This window comes from Heterocephalus glaber, unplaced genomic scaffold (assembly GCF_053883595.1).
Source record: "Heterocephalus glaber isolate CG9 unplaced genomic scaffold, H.glaber_assembly_v1.0 deba00001461, whole genome shotgun sequence".
Classification (NCBI taxonomy): domain Eukaryota; kingdom Metazoa; phylum Chordata; class Mammalia; order Rodentia; family Bathyergidae; genus Heterocephalus; species Heterocephalus glaber.
In genome coordinates this window covers 38,771,697-38,795,846 of record NW_028258308.1, presented here as the reverse complement: position 1 = coordinate 38,795,846, position 24,150 = coordinate 38,771,697, and the positions used below count along the sequence as shown (strand labels likewise).

Sequence of the window (24,150 nt, the reverse complement as noted above, 5' to 3'; positions counted from 1 at the left end):
TAAAATGAAAAGTAGTCCTTAAACAGACCATATTTATAATGCATATAACCTATGACCAGAATATATAAAGAATTCTTAGAGCTCAGTAATAGACAACTCAATTAAAAAGTAGACGTAAGAAGATGATAAATAGCCAGTACAGCACAAGGAAAGGTGTGCAACTCTAAAATCAGAAAAATACTAATCAGTACAATAACAAGACTGAATTATGCACTCATTAGGGAGATGAAGTTAAAAGTTTTAAAAGCCTTGTCATGACTTTTTCTTTTTGTTGGATTCTCCCCCTTTGCATTTAATTTGTCATGCCCAATGGATTCATTCTACTGAGTTTCCTGGGGATGTGATCCTTATTGTCTTTTCCTAGGGTATTGTCTAAAATTTTTTGGAGTGCCGGTTTGGTATTCATGAAGTTCCTGAGGTGCTCTTTATCATGAAAGTATCTTATTTCTCCATCCATTTTGAAAGATAGTTTTGCAGGGTACATCAATCTGGGTTGGAGGCTGTTTTCCTTTAGGGCTTGAAACACATCACTCCAAGCTCTTCTTGCCTTGAGGGTTTGCATTGAGAAGTCTGCTGTGATTCTGATGGGCTTTCCTTTGTATGTGATTTGTTTCTTTTCTCTCACTGCTTGTAGAACTTTGTTCTTCTGTTGGATTTCTAGAATCCTAACTGTTATATGTCTATGTGTAGATTTTTTTTGATTAAGGTTAGCTGGAGTCCTATATGCCTCACTTATCTGTATGTCAAGTTCTTTTCCCCTCGTTGGGAAGTTTTCTGCCATCACTTCTGAGAACAGTTTTTTATGTCATTTGCTCTCTCTCCTCTTTCTTCATTGACTCCAATCAGTCTTATGTTATTCTTCTTTGCATTGTCTAGTAGCAGCTGGATTGATTTCTTGTGTTCCTTTACAATTTTAAAGCAATTTTTCTTTTCCTGGTCACTAATTGCAATCTTTTCTTCCATATCTGAAATTCTATCCTCACATTGGTTCATTCTGCTGAGCAGACTTTCGATGGAGTTTTTAATCTCTCGGAAATCTGTTTGCATCTGTTTTATGGATTCCATTTGTTTGCTATGTTGGGATTCCATCATGTTCCTCAGACGCTCTATTTTTTTTATCTGTGTCCTCTCTAGATTTATTAATCATGTCTTGCACCATGAGCAAAATCTTTGCTATTATCTGAGTAATTATTTCTGATTTCATTTTTCTCAGATCCTCTTTTGTTGCCAGTTCAGAGAGTCCAGGTAGTTGAGTATCAGATTGTTCCATCTCATTTCCCTTTGGGGTTGCTGTAGGTGATCTGGAAGTCTGTTTTTGAGACTTGTTTATGTGTCTTCTCATTTCCATGGGGGAGGGGGTGCTTCTGGCACCCAGGCGGCTCATCTTCTCTACTCTAGGAGCTTGGGATGGTGACAGGGGAGCTTCCTTCCAGGTGCTGGGACCAGCTCACCTTCTCTGCCCTAGGAGCTTGGGATGGTGGCAGGGGAGCTTCCTTCCGGGTTCTGGGACCGGCTCAGCTTCTCTGCCCTAGGAGCTTGGGATGGCCTCTACACAATTTTAAATACAAGTATGAAATGTAACTATAAGCTGATGTTGATTAGCGTATAATGTAAAAAGATATGATTTCTATGAAAATAACACAAAGATAAGATAAAGGAGTAGAGTCATATAGAAGAAAAATATTTTGTACTATTGAAAACTAGTTGGTATTAATTCAAATTATTGTTTTAAGTTAGGTTGTGAATTTTAATCCTTGGGACCCTGAGTAATAATAAAAATTTCTACAAAAAAATAACAAGATAATTAAAATGGTAGAATAGAAATTTTTAACAATAAAATAGGCCATAATGTGGGAATAAATTAAAAAAGAGAGACAAGATATATGGAAAAAGAGAAGACATAAATCCTTCATTACCCATAATTACTTTAGATATGTTAATGGCATTAATAAAAAGGTATAGGAGGTAATAACAATTGTAAGACATATATCCTGTTTTTTAAAAGATAGAAGCGCAGGGCCGGGGATTTAGCTCAGTGGTTCCATTGTCTGCTTTGCAAGCACAAGCCCCCATGTTCAATCCCCAGTACAAAAAAAAAAAAAAGGAAGCATAAATAGATTGAAAGTAAAAAGATAGAATATAATATACCATGCCAATAGAAGCAAAGGGGGAGCTAAGGTGGAAATACTAACCATAATCAAAATAGACTAAAAGAAAAAATTTGTTACTAAAGATAAAAATGATAATTTACTACAATAAAAGGGACAATCCACTGGGAAGACATGAAAATTGGAAAGACATATATATCTAAGAAGAAAGCCCCAAAATACATGAAGCAAAATCTAAGAAAATTAAAAGAATAATAGACAATTTGACAGTAATAGTTGGAGACTTCAAAATGTACAACAAATAAATGGGATAACTGGGAAGAATATCAACAAGGAAAGAAAACACTCCAGCTACAATATAAACCAACAAGACTTGACAGAACTTTAGAACATTTCCTCCCAAAGCAGCAAAATACACATTCTTCTCAAACATACATGTAACATTCCCCAGATGAAATTATGTTAGACCACAAAATATACCCTCATGAACTTTCAATTATTGAAATTATTTAAAGTATATTTTCTGCCCACAATGGATTACAATAAGAATAATCACAGAAAAAAATTGAGAAGTTCACAAATACGTAGAAAATAAATAACATATTCTAAATAACACATGGGTGAAAAAAGAGTTCACAAGAGAAAATAGGAAGTACATTGGTATGAATGAAAGTGGAAAAACAAACAATATACCAACACTTACAGCATCCAGCAAAAGAATTCTCAAAGGGAAGTTCATAGCTATAACTGCCTATATTAAAAAGAGCCAACTAAGCCCAAAGCAACAGAAGGAAGCAAAAATAAATGAAATAGAAAAACATAGGAAAAATCAATAAAGCCAAATGTTGGTTATTTGAAAAGATTAAAAAAAATTTACAAATCTTTAGAAAGATGTCTTAAAAAAAAGAGAGAAGGCTCACATTACTAAAATCTGGAATTAAAAGGGGAGATATTTCAACTCTAAAGAAATAAATATGGTTATAAAGATTCACTATAAATAGATGTCAACATATTAGAGAATGTAGATGAGTCAAATTACAAGTAAGACATAAGCTGTTGAAAACTGATTAAAAAAGAAACAGAATCTAAACAAACTTATACAAGTAAGGAAACTGAATTAATAATTATAAAAGCTTCTTACACAAAAAATTCAGATTCAGATGTCTTCATGTATGAATTACAATAAATATAAAAAATTTAACATCAGTCCTCCACAAATTAACATAAATATAAGAGGAAACTCTTCCAAATTCATTCTGTGAGGTTACCTTGCTTGATTTCAAAACAAGACAAAGATAGCACAAGAGAAGATAATAAAGATCCATATATTTATGACTGTCAAAGCAAAAATTCTTAAGAATATAGTAGGAAAAGGAATCCTGAAACATGTGAAAAAGATTACAACAACCAAGTGGAATTTATTATCTCAATAAAACTTAATGCAAAGTTGATTTAACATCCAAAAAAATCTATACTATACTATATTATACTATATTAATAAAATGAGAGGGAAAAGAACTACATGATCATTTCAATCTAGGCAAATAAAAGAACTTGTAAAAATACAAGATATTTTCATGACGAAAATGCTCAGCATAAGTATACTCAGCAGAAGTATATGAGATGAAAATACTCAGCGGAAGTATAAAGTAACTTCCTCATACTGATAAAGAACATATATGAAAATCTCACAGCTAACACCGTATTACTTGGTGAAAGACCAAAAACTCTTCTTATACTTAGATACATGACAGACATGTCAATTCTCACTGCTTCTAGTCACTACTGTACTTGAAATTCTAGTCAGGATAGTGAGGTACACACACACACACACACACACACACACACAGAAGCATGTAGATAAGAAAGCATAATTCTATTTGCATATTATATAATCATATATATGGAAAATACTAATTTACACATACATATTGCATATATACACAAAGAAAGATCTACTAGAACTAATAAAAAGTTTCACCAATATTGCAGGATGCAAAACTACTATACAAAAGGGAATTGTATTTCTACACACTCATAATGAAAGTAAAATTAAGCAAACACTTCTACTTATAAATGCAACAAAAAGATTAAAATGCTTAGGAATAAACTTAAAATATATGCAAGCTTTCTACAATGAATGCTACAAAACTTTTTTGAAAGAAATAAAAAATATCTAAGTAAACAAAGATATTGCATAATCACAGATGTAAGAATAAATATTATTAAGATGGTAAAGCTCTCCATTTTGAAGAATCAACACAATCTCTAGCAAAACATAGATATTTTATTGTACTCTTTCTTTATATTGAGGATTGAACTCGGGTCCTTGTGCTTGTGCAACAGGCAGCGAAACCACTGAGCTAAATCCCCAGGCTAGATGTATTATTTTAGCAGAACCTGACAAACTGATTCTAAAATTCATATGTCCGTTAAAGAGACTGAGAATAACCAAAGTAATCATGACAATGTTGGGGAATTACACTTTCTGATTTTAAAATTTAGTATAAATTACATTAATCATGAAAGCAAGTTACTAACATAAAGATAAATCAATACAGCAGAACTGAGTCACGATATGCACCCTTACATTTATGCTCAATTCATTTTCGTTAAGGATGCTAGAACAATATAACAGAAGGAAAAGTATTTTCAGCAAATACTGCTGGGACAACCAGATATCCACATGCAAAAGAAAGAACTTGGATCACTATCTTAAACCTATACAAAAATAAACTAAAAATGGATGAAAGACTTAAATGTAAGAGCTAAATAATAAAACTCTCAGGAGAAAACATGCATAAATCCAAGGTTTTCATGATTTAAACCTTTAACTAAGCAATAGCATTTTCGTTATAATACCAAAAAGCAAAGGCAATAAACAATTATTTAGATGTTATCAAAATTAAAACTTTGGAAGTTTAAAGGACTCCATAAAGAAAATGAAAAATGATTCATAAAATAAGACAAAATATTTGCCAATAATATATATGATAAGTGAATTAGTCAAGAATATATTAATAACTTACAGCCTAACAAAAAGACAATCAAGTAAAAAATAGGTAAAGGACTTCAACAGACATTCCTTCAAAGGTGATACACAAATAACCAATAATTATACCCTCACACTATCATTAACTGTAAGGCGAATTAAAATACACAAAGCTACTGAGTCAAAAAGATCCTAAGTATGAGGACAACTTAATGAGACCCTATCTTTAAAAAAATGTTTACAGAGTGCTTGAGATGTATCTCAGTGGTAGATTTCCACTGATTTTAATTGCCTGTACTACAACAAACAAATAATTTTTCTCCTTTTTAAAACTTTATTTTATTGGTACATTTTAGGTATACAATATAATGGCATTCATCATTGAAAATTTGCACCTTTACATAATCTCTCTTGGTTCCTATTTTTTTCCCCTTCCCCTGCCCTCCCTTCAACCCCTCCATCCCGCCCCATTTACAAAGACTTTGTTTCCATTTTTTATTTTCTCATATTAATTCCATTCCCTTCTTTCCTTTCCCCTACCCATCTCACTTCCTCTTCCATTTTGCCCCTTTTCTTCCTATTTGACATTATTTATTACACCTTTTAGTCCTTATTTACACTTTCAGTTTCTCACACTAGAGAAACTATTTGGTATTTACACATGTGTGTCCTATTTATTTTACTTAAGAGTATCGCCTCAATGTGCATCCATTTAGAAATAAATGTCTCTAATTTCTCATTTTTTATGGCTGAGTAGGACTCCATTTTATTAAAAAATCACATTTTCTTTATGCAGTCTGCAGTTGATCGGCATTTGGGCTGTTTCCAAGTTTTAGCTATTACAAACTGTGCTGCTATGAACATGAGTGCATATATATCACTGTGGTATGATTCTTTTAATTCTTTTGGGAAGATACCCAGAAGGGGAATGGCTGGGTCTAATGGGACTTCCAGTCCTAGTTCTTTGAGGTATCTCCATGCTGATTTCCACAGTGGTTGCACCAGTCTACACTCTCACCAGCAGAAGAGCAGTGTTCCTCTTTCCCCACAGCCCTGCCAGCATTTGTTTTTGCTTGATTTCTTGATAGCAGCCGTTCTTTCTGGGGTGAGGTGGAATCTCAGTGTTGTTTCCATTTACATCTCTAGAATGACCAGTGATGTTAAACATTTTTTCATATGTTTATTTGCTATTTCTACTTCTTTGTCTGAGAAATGTCTGTTCATTTCAGATGCCCATTTTCAGATTGGGTCCTTAAATTTGGGAGGTCTGATTTTTTTAAAGTTCTTTATAGATTCTAGATAGTAGACTTTTGTCTGAGGGACAGCTGGTGAAGATTTTTTCCCACATTGTGGGTTGTTTCTTCACACTGTTGGTGGTTTCTCTTGCGGTCCAGAAGCTTTTTAATAAGAAGAGATCCCACTTGTTGATTGTTTGTGCTACTTCCCAGGAAACTGAGGTTTTGTTCATAAAATCTTTTCCTACACCAATGTCTTTAAGAGTTCTTCCTAAACTCTCTTCCAGCCAGTTTAGTGTTTCTGTTTTAATATTTAGATCTTTAGTCCATTTAGATTTTAATTTAGTGCATGGTGAGAGATACAGGTCTAGTTTTAGTCTTCAGCAATTTGAAACCCAATTTTTCCAGCACCATTTATTAAAGAGGCTATCTTTCCACCAGTGAGGGTGTTTGGCTCCTTTGTCAAAGATGAGGTGGCTGTGTCTGGAGTTGTTTTTCCATCTTCTAATGTGTTCCCTTGGTCCTTAGGTCTCTTTCTTTGCCAGTACCATGCTGTTTTACCACAGTAGCTTTGTAGTATAGTTTCAAGTTGAGGGTTGTAACACCCCCTGCCATGTTTCTGTTACATAGAATTGCTTTTGCTATTCTGGGTCTCTTCTTATTCCCAATGAATTTTTGGATTGTTTTCTCAAGGTCCATGAAGTATGCTGCTGGAATTTCAATTGGGATTGCATTGAATCTATATAGCAGTTTTGGAAGTATAGCCATTTTCACTATATTGATCCTTCCTATCTAGAAGCAAGACATGTCTTTCCATTTTCTGATGTCATCTTCAGGGTCTCTTTTCAGAGTGCTATAGTTTTCAGGGAAGAGGTCTTTGATTTCTTTTGTTAGGTTGATTCCTAGGTATTTCAGTTTTTTGGATGCTATTGTGAAAGGAATTGTTTGCCCTATTTCTCCCTCAGTGAGTCTGTTGTTTGTGTAGAGGAAAGCAATTGATTTTTGTGTGTTGCCTCTGTATCCAGCTACTTTACTGAATTTGGTTATTAAGTCTAGAAGACTTTTGGCAGAGTTCTTGAGGTTTTCTACATAGAGTATCCAAACAAATAATTTTTTAAAACTCACAATGAGATATCACTTCACATACACTTAGATGGCTGGATGAAAATGACAGGCAATAACATGTATTAGAGAGGATTTCAGTAAACAGATGTCTTTATACATTGTAGGTATTTTTAAAATAGTACACCTACTTTAGAAAATATTTTGGTAGTTCCTTAAAATGCTGTGCATAGAGTTAGCATTTGACCTAACAGTCGAACTTGTAGGTAACATATTTCCTACAGTAACCTGTGCACAAATACTCATTGCAGAGTTATTCATAAAATGAAACAACCCAAATATCTATGAACTGATAAGTGAATAAGAAAATGTAGTGCATCAATACAATGGAATACCTTTAGTAACAATAAGAAATAAGGAAATGGTATATTACAACATCATTCCTAAGTAAAAGAAGCTAGACAAAAAACCCACATATTGTATAATTCTGCTTCCTTCAAATCCCAATAGGCAAACCAAGAGAGGCAGAAAGTGGAGTGGTGATTGCCAGGATATGTGGGGTGGGGCAACTGGAAAGTGATTGCTTTGGTGATAAAACTTTCTTTGTGTGTAATGAACCCATTCTAAACTTTGGTAGTCATAATGGTTGTAAAACTCTATAAATAGACTTAAAATACAGATGTGTATGTTTTGGAGAGTGAATACCGTGCTGTTATGTCTCAATAAAGATTTGATTTTTTAAAAAAGTAGTCACAAGTAAGGAAAAATTATTGTATCTACTATTCATTTTCCTGTAAAGTCAAATTCTTCTGTATAATTCAATTAACTATATGTACTATAATATCATATAATTATTGACATTCATAATAATATTTGACAAATCTAGAAGAGGTTAAACTATGATCAGTACATTCTTTCATTAAAAAATCACAAATGTACTTTCTATGTTTCTACAATATTTCCATCTAAGTTTATGAAAACAATAATGATGTCCATTTAAGTAAGTTTAAGGCAAAGCTAAAGATAATGATTCACTCCAAGAGCTCTGACTTGATGAGATTGAAAATATTTTATAATTACTATGAATATAGATATTCCTTGACTCACAATGGGGCTGTGCCCTGATAAACCTGTCATAAATTCAAAATACCATTATGATGCAAATGCATTTAATAAGCTTAGGCTGCTGTACCTTCTAGCTCAGCAACACATGCCTCTGTGGATGATCTGCTATTATCCACGTGGCTCTGTGGCCACTGGAGGCTGCCCTCAGAGAGTACCACACTGCATATCAATAGTTGTTATTGGAAATGGTATTTTTTAAATTTAAAATTTAATTTTTGATTTTTGGCATAAACAAAAGAAATTGACTTTTGTATCCTAATTGTGTATCCCAGGACATTGCTGTAATCATTTATTAGTTGCGGGTGTTTTTAAATTTTATCTTTAAAAATTAAATATTTAGCAGTTACCCTAACAAGGAAGGAGAAAACCTGTACAACAAAAACTACAGTAGTCTGAAGAACATCAGACAAGATATCCAAAATGGAAATATATCCTCTGTTCTTGGATAGGCAGAACTAATACAGTCAAAATGGCCACGTTTCAAAAAAATGATATATATATATATGATACATATTATATCATATATCATATATTAGTATAATTATTTAGTAATTATATGATACATATACAATATCATATAATATATATTATATATTAATGCAATCCCTGTCAAAATATCAACAGCATTTCTCATAGATATAGTGAAAGCAATGTAAAATACATATGGAACCAGAAGAGACCAGAGATTCATATGGAATCATAGAAAAAGCAAACATAGATAACAAGCAAAGCAGAGGCATCACAATCTCAGACTTGAAGTTAAATTAAAGCTACAGTGTAAAAAACATCATAGTACTGGTTGAAAAACATATATGATCAATGAAACAAAATAGAGGAAGCAGAAACAACCCCAGACACAACTAGCTACTTGATCTTTGAAAAAGACCCAATTCAAAACTGGGCATCTGAAATGAACAGATATTTCTCAGACAAAGAAGTAGAAATAGCAGATAAACATATGAAAAAATGTTCAACATCACTGGTCACTCGAGAGATGCAAATGAAAACAATGCTGAGATTCCACTTCCCTCCATAAAGAATGGCTACTACCATGAAATCAACCAATAACAAATGTTGGCAGGGCTCTGGGGAAAGAGGAACATCAAAATTGATGGAGAAATAAGATACTTTCATGACAAACAGCAACTTAGGAACTTCATGAATAACAAACCAGCACTACAAAAAACTTTACACAATATCCTAGGAAAAGAAAATGAGGATCACAACCCCAGGAAGCCCAGCAGAAGGAATACATCAGGCATGACAAGAAATTAAACACAAAGGGGGAGAATCCAACAAAAAGAAAAAGTCATGACAATGATAACTCAATACATATCAGTTATAGCCATCAATGTTAATGGTATCTATTCACCAATCAAAAGAAATAGATTGGCAGAATGGGTCAAGAAGCAAGATATAACAATATGCTGCATAGAAGAAACACACTTAATTCAAAAAGAAACTCTAACTGAAAGTTAAGGGTGGAAAACAACACTCCATGTGACAGGCACCCCCCAAAAACAGGAGTAGGTATACTCTTTGCAGATCAAGTAGATTTTAAACCATTTATTGCTAAATGGATCCACATTGAGGCGATACTCTTAAGTGAAATGAATAGGACACACATGTGTAAATACTAAATAGTTTCTCTAGTGTGAGAAACTGAAAGTGTAAATAAGAACTAAAGGTATAATAGATAATGTGAAATAGGAAGAAAAGGGGCAAAGGGGAAGGGGAAGTGGGAGGGTTAGGGGAAAGGAAAAGAAGGGAGTGGAATTAATATGAGAAAATGAAAAACTAGAAACAAAGTCTTTGTAAATAGGGAGGGATGGAGGGGTTGAAGGGAGGGCAGGGTAAGGGGAAAAAATAAGAACCAAGAGAGACTATGCAAATTTCCAGTGATGAATGTTATTATATTGTATACCTACAATGTATAAATAAAATTAAATTTAAAAACAAGAAATCAACCAATAACAAGTTCTTGGGAGACTGCATGGGATAAAGGACCTTCTACATTGTTGGTGGGAATGTAAACTAGTAAAACCACTAAGGAAATCACTATTGAGATTTCTCAAACATTAAAAGTAGAAATTCCATTTAATGGAACTATTCTCCTTCTAGGTTTCTTCTTGAAAGAGTTAAAGGTATCATATTATGTGCATACCCATATTTGTAGCAGCACAATTCATAATAGCTAAATATTGAAAGCAGCCTATATGCCCATCAACAGATGAATGGATAAAGAGAATGGGATATTTATACACAATGGAGCACTACTCTGCTATAAAAATGGCTAAACTTGAGTCATTTGTAGGAAAATGGATGCACCTTGAGACCATAATGTTAAATGAAATAAATCAGACACAAACTTAAATATCTCATGGATTTTCTCATACAAGAAACCCAAAATATAAATAAAGAGAAAAATAAAAGCTAATAAAAAGTTGGGAGATCTTTTTCAAATGGAAAGGGGGTCAAGAGATGGGGAGGAAAGGGAGAGAAAAGGAATGGAAAAAAGTACTGAGATGTGCTCTATATATACCAACTCTCCACAATGAATGTAATGATTGTGTAATGCAAACACATGCCAATAAAAAAGTAAAAACTGCAAAGAAAATAAACATAGATTGCTAGTTGATGCTCAAATAAATAAATAAATAAATTTTCCCTTTAGACTTTTGGCCCATGTGTTATTTAGAACTGCATTGTTTAATTGATTTCCCAGATTTTTGTTACTGTTTTTTAGTTTAATTTCATTGTCATCTGATAGCATGCTTCATCTGATCTGTATTCTTTTACATTTGTTAAATATATGGCCTAGAATGTAGTCATTTTATGCACTTGAGAAGAACCTACATTCTGCTTTGTATTCTACAAAGGACAATTAGATCAAGTTGACTGAGCATGCTGTTAAAATCAACTATATCCTTATTTATTTTCTTCTAACTTGATCAACTACTGACAAAGAGGTCAGGAAGTCTCCAATACTAATAGCGAATTCATTTGTTTCTCCTTATCCTTGATAGTTTTGTTCCATATATTTTGGTGCCCTGTGTTTTAGACCATACAAGTTTAGGATTATTATATCTTCTTGGAGAACTGTCCTCTTTGTCATTATGTAATGTCCTTCTTTATCTATGACAAGTTTTCTTGTTCTAAATTTATTTGGCTAAAATTAATATAAGTACTCAAGCTTTCTTTTTAAACAGCGTTAGTATGATTTATCTTTCCTTCACAATTACATTTTAAGCCCTCCAAATCTTCATGTTAAAAGTGGGGTTTTTTGTAGATAGCATATAATTGAGTTGTTTCTCTGTCCTGATAATTCTCTTGTTTGCTGTATTTAAACCATTCACATTGACAGTGATAATTGATATAGTTAACATTTACCATGTTTGCAGTTGATTTTGTTTGTTGTGATTGTTCTTTGTTCCTTTCTTCCACCCTATTTTCTTGCCTTCTCTGGTTTTAATTGAACCCTTCATATAATTTCATCTTCTCTCTTGCTTTGCATATTACTTATAGATCTTTTTTTAAAAATTCAGAAATGGTCAATATATATTTTTAACTAAGTCCACTTGTTTCATGTGAAAGTAGGTGGCTTATTTTTCTCTGTGCCTCCTTCCCATCATTTAAGACACTGTGAGGTTACATGACTTTAGGGTGACACTTAATCTAGCTAGGAGTTGCACCACTTTTACAGTTGTTGCTATGGTAAAGTCTCCAAGACCTTGTAGTGTCCTTGTTTTTCACTCCTCTGTCCCCATTGGGTTTTCCTAAAAACTCTTGTTGAGTAGACTGCACCTTGCTGCTCTTTCAATTAGAACTCACCTTTTATGCTAGAGCCCTATTGGTGTGGCAGTAATAGGAGGGGAGATTATGCAATTTTATGATGAAGTCTCAGTTTTTCTTGTTGCACTGTGTATTGAATCTTTACAGTGTATCTTAACCTCACCTCTCAGGTTCACCCCTCCCAGACCTCAGGTGAGGCAGGAAGGGGAGAGGCAGCTATTGCAGGACTTGCCATCACCCCAGGCAGACAAGGCTTTGGGACGTCAGCTGGCCTGGCTAAGGCTGTTGTACTGGAACAAGTGTGGGGTGTGCTCACAGTGGTAACTCTTCTCACACTCCAAGTCTATGAGTGGATTTTTCTTGGCTTTTCACTGTGAGACCTGGCAGGGTTGCTAGAGTTAAACCCTCTAATGTGTGGAGTACCTCTAATTCTGCAATCCTACAAGTTTCTCATTTATCTCTTAGTCCACACACAGCCTCCAGGAAATCACCAAAACCACCCTGTAAGAGTTCCCAACAGTTTACAATTGCAGTGGCTCTGTCCTTTGAAAGCAGATCTCAACTGTGACTCCAGACTGACTTTAGGGTGACCTTATTTTTGCCTGTAACTTCCATTTGCTGATGGGCCAGAAAAAGTGTTTAATTTCAGTGTGTTCCATTTTCTCTGGCTGTAAGGATGGGAGTGATACTTCAAAGCTCTTTACATGTTGGAGCTAGAGCCATCAATTTGACAATGATTCTCCCTATTCCCTGTGACATGGGTTTCAGATCCTGGTTGTTCTGTGCCATAGACTCTGGCAGCTCTGTCTTCAAATGTGATTCACACCCCTGTACTTCCAGGTACCTGTTTAACCAGAGAACTCCCCTCTCAGTAATTAAATACACTTTCGTCATGGGTCATTATGATGTGATTTATGACATGCGTGTAATTGTCAGAATTACTGTGGTAATTAAAATATGAAGTGAATGCTGCCAGAGGCTTTGGTTCCTCTCAGTGTCCTCATTAAAAATCAGGAGCTGACCACATTATAAATAGACTGGTTTGCACAAGTTCCTGGCAAAACCTAATTATAGAACTTATCCTTATTCTATAAGAATGCACTGCATTAGTCATGCAAATTCCCCAAAATGATTAAGTTATTTTATGTGTTGGAATTGCAGAACTAGTAACAAAGAGGTGGATAATAGTAATTAGATGTTACTAGCAGACTTCACTGGGTCACGTCATTCTGGGTCAAACTTGCACCTCTTCTTGACCCACACCCAACATGTCACACACACACATACACACCACATGCAACACATGCCTACCTTTGTGATAAAAGAATACTTTGTTCTTTTTTTCATTAAGTTTATTGATACATTTTAAGTATATAATAATTACATTCATCATTATTACATGATGTATCTTGGTTCTTATTTTTTCCCCATCCCCCTGCCCTCCCTTCACCCCCTCTACCCTTCCCTATTTACAAAGACTTTGTTTCCACTTTTTTCCTTTTCTCAAATTTTCTCTTTTCTCTTCTTTTCCTTCTACCCACCACACACACCTTTAGACCTTTTCTTCCTATTTCACAATATCAATTGTACATTTTGATCCTTATTTACATTTTTAGTTTTTCACACCAGAGAAACTATTCGGTAAGAATACTTTGTTTTTAGGGAGAGGGAGGAAGATTTATAAAAAACTATGTTTGTGGTATTATTTGAGAACTAGGCAGAGAGGGATATTTGGTGACATCATCTGCAGAATTTTCTCCTACCAAAAGCAGAGTATTGTGAGGGTAAGTCAGTTGCTTTGAGGTTGTCTTAGGATATGGCAGCTGGAACAGATGCAAGTGGTAACTTCAAGCTCAGAGGCACTTCAGGTGATCATGTCTCATCACCTCTCTAATTTTACAAACACAGACTTAACTAGTGGAAGCATGTGGCTGCCAGTTAGTAAGAGAGCCAGGCTTCGGGCTTTGGGCCATGCTTCCCTTCTGTAAGATGGGTCAGGCCATGGAGTGATGAGGACATGGATGAGCATCAGAACTTTCACAGTGCAGCCTGGCAGGGAGAGCACCAAAGGCAGGTCCACACTAAAAGCCTAGAAAACAGAAAAGCCCATGCTCTGATTGTTTAGCTTGTTGAAATGTCATTAGAGAAATGCTATGTGGAAACACAGAAATCATGATGCTTATTCAAAAGAAGCCAAGAACCTGAATGACTCCTTCAATATTTGTCTGGGGAAGCAAAAGTAAATAAAATTAAGAGATGAGGAAGAAATAAAAGAAAGGAGGACAGGAAGAGGGGAGGATAAAAGAAAGAAGAAAAATGCATATTTTGTAGATACATGTGATATTTAAGAGGTATAGATTTTGGTATGAGTTAGTTTATGGAGCTCAGCAATCCTAATCTGGTTGAGCTGGATCTTATGCAAATGTTTCTTTAGAGGAACAATGTAAAAAGAGCAAGAGAGCCAGGGAGAAGCATTTCCCACTGGCAGAAATTCCAGCTCCGCATCCATAACTAATAAACTTCCTTTATCAACTCATTCACTATATGAAATTCACCCTTTAGTAACTCTCCCTGGGTTAAGGACAGACAACTTGGTTCACTAGACAATGAACTGTCTCTCTTCAGGTAAGGTATAAAGCCACGAACTCTGTGAAGAATGCAGTGATCCTCTGGAGCCTTGCCTGTTTCCAATGAGACTGGTGATTATGCACATTCCCACAGGGTCAGTCAGGTGGAATCTGCACACAATATGACAGATAAACTGGAATGGAAGGTCCTCTTGGAGATGACATAAAAGAAGAAGCAACTGGGACAAGGGTGTCAGAGATGCAGTAGGAGAGAATGGGTGTGGTTTTGGGGAAGGGAGCTGCTGATGCTGAGAAGACTGTCTACAAAACACTTCTTCAGTAAAGGCTCAGCATTTGGGAGTCCAGGGGTGTGGGGATGAGGAGTAGACACTGATAAAACTCACACACATACACAGCTATGCAAGAAGAGAGGAAAGAATCCACTTGTGAAAAAACAGTTCAAATACTCATCTTTGACAATGTTGGGGCCATTTTCAGGCTGTGTGTATGTATTTCTACGTGTGTCTCTGTGCCTGTGTGTGTGTGGTGTGATTTGACTTTTCACAGCAACACCATGAGGTAAATGAGAAAAGCTAATTCTTGGCCATGTTTTATGATGAGTGACCAAAAGTTCTGAGAAGTCAAGAAACGGATTTGGACTTGAACACCCAGACCTTGAATCTTGTATTCATTCCCCTATAATACACTGGCACACTGTGGTGCTCCTCAGAGTGAATGGGGCAGGAGGGTGAGGTGAGAAGTGAAGGGAATTCACATACACACGTCCCCTCTCCTCCCAAGAAAGTGGCTGGCATTCACTTAGAGGGTTAGTTTTCTCTCTTTCTTTGATAAGGGGGCTCCTGAGACAACAAAGCAGCTGTGTTACCCTGTCCCAAGGGCATCTCACCACTCCCAAGGGCACTCTGCACTTCAGTGTGTAGGAGGCCTAGAAGAACTCTGAACCCTCTCTAAGGCTGCCTGTCTTCTTTTTGCATTGCCCCCCAAAACCTAGAGAAACAGTTTCTCCTCTACACAATCCTGTGTGCCCCACCCCACAAGGGTGCCTGCACATTTGTCACTTAAAGAAGGTTAAATCCTTTCCGTGCATCTTCTTGTTCTACTGCTTTTTTTAATTTCTGTTTTTTTTTTTTTTTGAAAAAGAGTAATATGACAGGGGCGGGGATTTAGCTCAGTGGTTCTGTCACCTGCCTTGCAAGCACAAGGACATGGGTTTGATCCCCATTACCCAAAAGAAAAAGAAAAAAAAAAAGAGTAATATGACACATTTACCTCCAAAGGTGGAGGTGTTTCTGCAAGAGGCACTCAGAGAAAATGCATTCACAAACTGCGTTTGTTGGCTCTGTGGAGCCAAACACAGCCACCTCAGCTCTTGCTTGAAACCCACACAGGGCGATTGCCAGTCAGGGATTCCAACCAGCTGGTGAAATTGGCCTTAACCATCTAACAAAAGGGATCCCTTTTCTCAACAGCAGCTTCCCCACCTCTTTCTCTCTCCTTTTTGCTCAAGAACACACAGTTTTGCACTTGTCCTTGATACCAATAACTGGAGGGTGGGAATTATTCAGAAAGCTCATGTTTGACACCCCATCTGTTCATTTCTGACAGCAATATATAATGTAAAGTTATAAAAACTTGAAAAATAATGCAACATAAAAAGGGATTGACTCAGCTCCAAGAGGCCATAAATGGTAACAAATACCGCTGGATGATTTATTTCATGCTTCAGTCTTTACAGTAAGTCATCTTTCAGACATTTCCTTGTGACAGGTTTTAATAATATTAATGCCCAGAGCAATCCAAATCATCGCCAATAGACGTATTTATCAAGCTGCCAATCCGAGTAAATGAAATTCTATAAGCAATAATGTAACATATTTAAAGGAAGCTAATAAAACAAGTCAGCAGAGAAATATTACTTCAAAGTATTCTCTCCCCTAATCCAGTCCTTCGTGTTATACAGCTAAAATGCAAATCTTTCCATACTTGATTTATTGCTCCAAAAATACCAGTGACCTTTTCCCAAGCTTCTGTATGTATATTCACTCTCACACATTCATAAAGCCTGCAGCACATTCTGCTGGAGTCACTGAATACCGGAGTGCTTAGCATTTATTGTTATGTTTGCTTTGCTTTTACACAAGTACTTGATTGGCGACTGAACTGAATAACATCTAAGTTTCCAAGCCTTATTAAAATGTAACAAATACTAGAGCCATAAACCAATCTTTATAGTGCATACTCTTGGTGGGTCTTCCACAAGACTGGAGAGAAACAGACTTGAGAGATGTCCTGATGATTTACCAGTTGCCAGGTAAATTTCATCTGAGGGCCAGCCAGTCTGCATTTCCCTTCAATCAGGCTCGCTTCCCTTTGTATTAGCTTTCCCCCCGTTATTCCTGCAGATCTCAGCACAGCAGCTGTTGTAGTATCTGGCATTTCAAAGGCAGCTCAAGATCTGCCTCCTTCAGGAAGCCTTCCTTGTTAATTTCACTAATTTTCTGCTCTCTAGCCCAATTCTTGACTCATCTCTCAGCACAACAGTAATTAATGTGTCCATGAAACCAGAATACACAGCAAAGACACTCACCAAATATTAGATGGAAATATACACTGCATTAATCTATTCTATCCATTGTACAATTAATTGGTGGCTCATTTTTCTTACATATTAGACACATGTCCCTTGAGGTTAGATTTACTGTTCAATGAGTGTGAATGTCTACTAAATCACTATGTGTGCCCCATAGACATACAATATATACATTTATGTATACATCTCCTAACTGACATGTTAATGTTTAAAAGTGCTTATTTCTTGGGTTCTTGTATTTTTTTGGAGTGAATCACTTGGGGTGTCTCCCAAGTCCATATCTGCAGTTCTACTTCTTGGAGAACTATCCCATTCCGCTATCCTGTGGACAAGTGTTTTCAAGGACCATACTGCTAGAAGGTGATTGGGCAAGTCAGGGAAACCTGATTCATGCTGAGCCAATCAGATATGCCCTTCCTGTAAGGAGAAATTGGGTTGCTGGGAAGTCTAGTGTGAGCTAATCCATGACTTTGTATCTGTGAAGCCATCTCCCACTACGCAGGGCTAAAGTGAGTCTTATTGTAGAGGTGAAGCTAACACTAAAGCAAAGAGGCCCCAGTGGCATGGTGTAGCCAAGAGAGGCTACCTTGGGACACACAGACTTCCAGTTCTGGGTTCTAGTCTTCCTTAGAGGTTTTCTGAAATGCAGTTTCACATCATAAATTTTTTTATCTTCAGTTTAGAAAAGCATTTTGTACTTGCAATTGGTTTGGCATTGGTTAAAATAGGTATATTTAATCTCTAAATTAGTTTTACAAAAGACTACTAGAGATGTATTTTGTTTGAAAGGAATTCATTTCTTACAATGAGAAGCTGGATTATTTTTTTCTGTTGCTTAAATACAATGCCTTTTGTATCTTGGTAATACAGGATTTTTAGAGTTGAGTTTGGGAATAACTTTAGGACACAGTAAGAATTGATTTACTAGTTATTAGTTACATCCCATCACTGGGACAAAATGCCCAACACTCATAACTTAAAGGAGGAGAGGTTTGTTTTAGCTCATAGTTTCTAGAAGATTCAGTTCAAGGTTGGTTGACACCAAGGCAGAAACATCATGGTAGAAGGGCATGTGAAGGACAGCTGCACATCCCATGCCAGCCAGGAAGCAAAAAGAGAGAAGGGTGGAGCCTGGGACAAGACTACATTCTTCCAGGTCACATTCACAGTGATCCATCTCCAAGCAGGCCCCACCTCCTAACAGCACATTCAGCTACTGAACTTACGGTGGGTGAATCCATTCATAAATATGGTACCCCCATGATCCATACACATGAGGTTTTGGGGGGACATTTTAGATCTGAACCATAAAATTAGGCAAAGGTGGGAAGGGGGAAAACACATTCTGGGTTTATACACAGGCTGGAGGTAGGAAAAGGACAATAGTGCTAATGTGCAGAAGTCAGAGGATACAGTATCATTTGGGTTCAGAGGACTTTTGTGAGAAGCAGAGGCCATAATGAGAAAGGGCATTGTGGAAGATTTCGACCTCATTTGTAACGGCACTGAAAAATCACAGAAGGAAAGCAGTGCTGTCAATTTTTCATTTTCAACACAGGACTCCAACTGTAATACAGGAATGGATGAAAGGGGACAAGAGAAGATGTGGGAAGACCAAGTCTGAAGCCATTTCAGGAATGAAATGCCTAAGGAAGCAGAGATACCTTGGGAAAGGATATAGTAGCTTGGTTTGGGACTAGAATTAAAGACGAAAAACAGAGAGATTAAAACTGTTCTTAAGGATAAATACAAGAAACATAAGTCAATGTTGTTTTATTGTTTTGTTTTGCCAGGATATGTGTGCAAGTGTGTTTCCCACTTTAGCATGTATCTTCAAATATATTACCTAGGAATCAACAACTTGGCCAAAGTTTTAAGTTTATTACTTTATTCCCTAACTTGGTACAAAGGAAAAATAACCATATCTGGTTATTTTTTCTATTTCACCATTTTTTCTCTCCCTTCCTCATATCCTTTCTACTTCCTACTCCCATCAGCCTCTTCCTGCCTGTATTGTGTTCTCAATATGAAAATGAGCCAGGCACAGGGTGAATTAGATCAAGAGTTGAGACACAGTCTGAAAAAGCCTTCTGTCTCCTGAAATGTTTACATCCAGACTTACATGGCCAGCCTCTCTCCTTGGGAATGACTGTTTTATTCCTTCCCTAAGTTTTTGTTATTTCTTGGCTTGGAAAAAATCCTGTAGCCAGATTCAGTGGCTGTTAATAGTAAAGCGCGGGAGCACGGAGGAGGGTAAAGCAGAGAAGGAAGAAAACCTGGGGACTCTTCTCAAGTCTGGAGGTGGACACGAGAATTATCTGGTGAAAAAGTGTGCTTCGTTAGGAACAATTTTCCTTACCCTTCCCTTACCCTCCAAGAAAGAAGAGGACTCTATAGGGAGACCTTGAATGTCCCTAGGAGGGAAGGATGGAATCAAGGTGGGGCCAGGGGGTCTCTTACGTAGTTTATAAACAGTTTTCTTCTTAGTTTTATTTCCCGGGTCCCAAATAATCTTAAAGATTTAGAGCATTCTGAAGTAGGTTTTTGAGCTTGAAAAATAGGTGAATGGAAGAGTTATCTAGGATGGTTCCTTTCTATTCTTTTTTAATATATTCAACCAAATCTTTACAAATCAGCTGTGAAAAAGAAAAACAATAGACTCTATCTAGAGGGCTTAGAGCTGACCCTCACTGGGTTTATTGATATGTATGTATGTAAATATATATGTATGTATGTCTACCTCAGACCTCTGACTCCTCTGGGCAGGGTCTGGGTTGCTGTGGGTAAGGAGATGCTAAGAATTGTTGCTGAAAGATCAAACTCACAGGCCAAGCATACAAACTTTTTATTGTTGTCTTTTTACGTCTGAACCATCTCTCACTCCCTTAAAACTGGTTTCTAAGCTGGTCCACAAAAGTAATTCTCAAAAGAATAAAGCAGAAGTCTAAAACAGAAGACAATTTCCCCATAGCCCTGGCAGCTAAATACCTAGAGTCTGTGAAAAAGCTGAAACAAGGGATATGTAGAAAGATCCCAGAATATTCAACTTTACAGGCAAACAGTGTGAAACTTAGGCACCAGGCTTGCCTGACTAAAATCAAACAGAATGTTGCAGTTGAATAAATTTAGCTACTCTGTATGAAAATATGTTTCATAAAATATTACTTTATGAACTACATTCTCTGTAGTGCTGGGGATGAAACCTAGGGCCTCACACTCCACCACTGAACTACATCCCAGCCCTTAGGCCAGAAATGTTCATAGGCTTTTTCTTCAGAATAAAATGCAAATATAAAGGTATTAATAATAATGATTAATGGTGACATTTAATTAATAAATAAAAACTGAACGTTCTTATATCAGAAGACCATTTACTGTGTTTTCGATTACAAGATTAGATTAACACACTACCTTGAATTAAAACGTCTAAACTCTGCCACTCCCCAATTTTGGCTTTTGTTGAACTTTCCATATATAAGGATATCAGTAATGTATGTATATATTGTTATATGCTAAGTATATATTGTTATGTATGAAGCTTAAATATACAAGGTAAATCACATCTGCATACAGGATTTACTGTGCTGACTGATTCTTATATGGCAACACCAGAATCTTCTCCCAACGACTAATTTATCTGCAAATATATATTACAAATTTCCACCCATTATTTACACTGAACGTTTTAGGGAATGTTTGAGACAGAAAATGGCAGATTATTTCAAACTTATAAGCAGCTTTATGATTTATTTTTAAGTTGCTTTTCCCTCTGTGTAGTATTATAAACACAGTGAGGGATAGAATAATACCTGAATTCATTAGAAAGAAGCCAGAAAGTACAGACTAGCAGCCTGGCTGGGATAAGATTGGAACTAGGAGGCCTGAGGATGTAACTCAGTGGTCAAGCACTTGCCTCGCAGGCTCAAGACCCAGAGTTTGATTCTTGGCAACCCCACTTCCCCACATCAAAAGAAGACTGGAACTGGAATAAGAGGTGCACCTCTGGAGGAAGGGCAGGGTCCTGCCAGACACGCAGAGGCTCCTGCCCCCAGGAAGCACAGGCACCAAGGAACAGTTAAGGCCCATGTGGGACCTGTGCCCCTGGCTACACAGGTGTCTTGTCCTTCTCTGCCACCCTGGACTGAAGGCTGAGCTGTGCTCCAACTAAAATCCTGGAAGTGGAGGAAATTCCAGGTTTTACAATGAAAATGAAGGGCTACTGCTGGCCTTTACACAAGGACCACCCCTCAGACTTCCACGTGGTGATCTACTCCCTAAGAGTGTAGATCAGAATAGCATTTAGAAAAAATATTTGATTTCCAATATTTTAAGGAATATGACGTCACATAAAGAAGGCTTGTAAAGAAAAAGGAATGGTGACAACTTGGCTTTTCTTGGGACTTTGAAGAGAACAAAGTGAGTTTCCAGGGAGCTTATTTAGTTTACTTCTTAGTGCTATCCACAGCAATATTTCAGAGGGAAATAAGTAAAATATCTGTTCCTTTTCATTTGGCATCAGCAAAGATCTCAGGGAAAAATATAAATAAATAAGAAATATGTAATCCCTGTGGTGTAATCCCAGGGTATAAAAAACTCACTTCTCTTAAAAACCTCCCTCTGGCATAATTGACTTTTCATGTGCATTTTAATAATGATATTTCAGCAGGTTGCAAGAGATTTTTTTTCTTCTTTTGTTGTTGTTGTAAATTATCATTTGGAAAAAAAGTGTTATAAATCTAATTACATTTTCACTTATATTAACAAGTCAGCACAATCTTCCAGCATGTTTACTAAGCAATTCCAATATTTACAGCTGACCTAATTGGTTGTGGAGTAGAAGCAATGAACAATATTTTATTGTTTCGATCACTGCGCATGTCCTAAAGATAGCTGTGAAGTTGTGAGGCTACCCAGCAGCCCTGCAGTTGTGCCTGACTCCTTTGGGCCCACTCAGCCAGCTACAGGACAGGTAGTGGAAGGGAGGGTAAGGGGAATGGGACAAGAGTATTTTTTTTCTTTTTTCTTTTTGGTACCAGGGATCAAACTCAGGACCTTGCACTTGCGAGGCAGGTGGTGGAACCACTGAGCTAAATCCTCGGCCCATTATTTTTAATGATGATATTTTCTTAACATTTTCTTGGCAAGAAAGAGTTTCCCAAATATATGGGGACAGTTATAGGCTCAAAACTCAACTGTTCTTCCTAAGTTTATATTTTAAAAATTTGTAAAAATTGCATGAAATCCAGCAGTCTATTGGGTAAATAGTCTTTGTATCTAATGGTGAGTTGAGGAGGACAGTAATGGTCCTGCCCTTGACTTTCACTGTCAGAGCCAGCAAGGTCTTTGGAAGCCAAGAATGAGTCTAATGTAGGCTGGGAATTCTTAAATTCTCATGCATCAGAGAAAGGGTTTAGAAAAAGAAATGATTCAAAGTAGGCAAAGGTCACATTGTTTCTTGGAGGGACTGGAACTGGGTCTACTTCTCTTGTTATGATGGGTGAGTTCTGCTGCATTTCTGCCACCCCTCTGATTTAAACTGAAAATGACTTTTACCTCTAAGTTATCTATCTCTCCTGCTTATACTAATGGTGTGAGTATAAATGCAGAACATTAATACCATTTCAAATGAAAGCTGCTTTGAGGTGATTCCCCAAGACCATGGGTTCAATTATTTTGTGGGACAACCTTGTACTCTGGGTAGAAGTAGCTGTTAACATTTGTTAAGTGCTAGGAACATCCCTAAAGGTCTTACATTCAATCCCCTCATCAGCCCTATAACAATGATACTACTTACTTCACAGTGGAGGAATCAGAGCCATAGGACAATAAAGGCCATGGTTAGCCTGCAGGAAAATCACAGAGCTGAGATCTGACCCTGGCCTACCCACTTCTGGTACTCCTGCCATCCATAATCATAGAGCTTGGAGGTTTTGGTGCTCTTTCTGAACCCTAAAAGCCAACACATCATAGCATGCAATGGGCCTTATGGAGTTATTCTAGATTTATTTAAGAGGTCTTTCCTGAATAATCACCTAAAATAATGTCTTCCCTCTGTTGATACTCAAAATTCCTCACTTACGGCTTCATTCCTTTTATAGCTATTTTTGTTTGTTTGTTTGGTTGGTTGGTTGGGTTTTTTTGATACAGGGGGATCAAACACAGGACCTTGTGCTTGCGAGGCAGGTGGCAGAACCACTGAGCTAAATCCCAGGCCCCAAGGCTTCATTCCTTAGCTAAAGTACTTGATCTATAGAGAGAGCTAGCTAGCTTTAGAAAGGTTAATATGCTATATTTCTGTTTTTGCAAATGAATGTTCGTTCCATAGTAGATACTGTCAGAGAAAGTCAGTAAGTGGAGACTGAGCCTCTGAGAACAGTGATGGTGAGGTATCATACAGAGGCAAAGAACACAGAACAAAAAGTCCAAGGCATTTATCTACTTTACATTTTTTTCTCCTAGAAACCATGTACCTCATTTCTCTAATCCTTGGAAAGATTTTAATTAGAAACAGTGACTAAACTTCCCATAACCTTCACCTTGTCTTATCAAGTTGGTCTCCTCTATGACCCTAAACAGACAAGGTCCTATTCCTTCCTTTTAGGAGACCATAGCTGAGATGAAGGATGAAAGCATGCAAATACTAATTACTACAAATAAA

General features: G+C 36.7%; 1 protein-coding gene across 1 annotated transcript in view; it reads right to left on the bottom strand.

Annotated features, from left to right (window-relative positions):
• Positions 1-24,150, bottom strand: part of Kcnu1 (potassium calcium-activated channel subfamily U member 1) — a 161,559-nt gene that overhangs the window by 42,737 nt on the left and 94,672 nt on the right. The gene's annotated exons all lie outside the window — the stretch shown is intronic.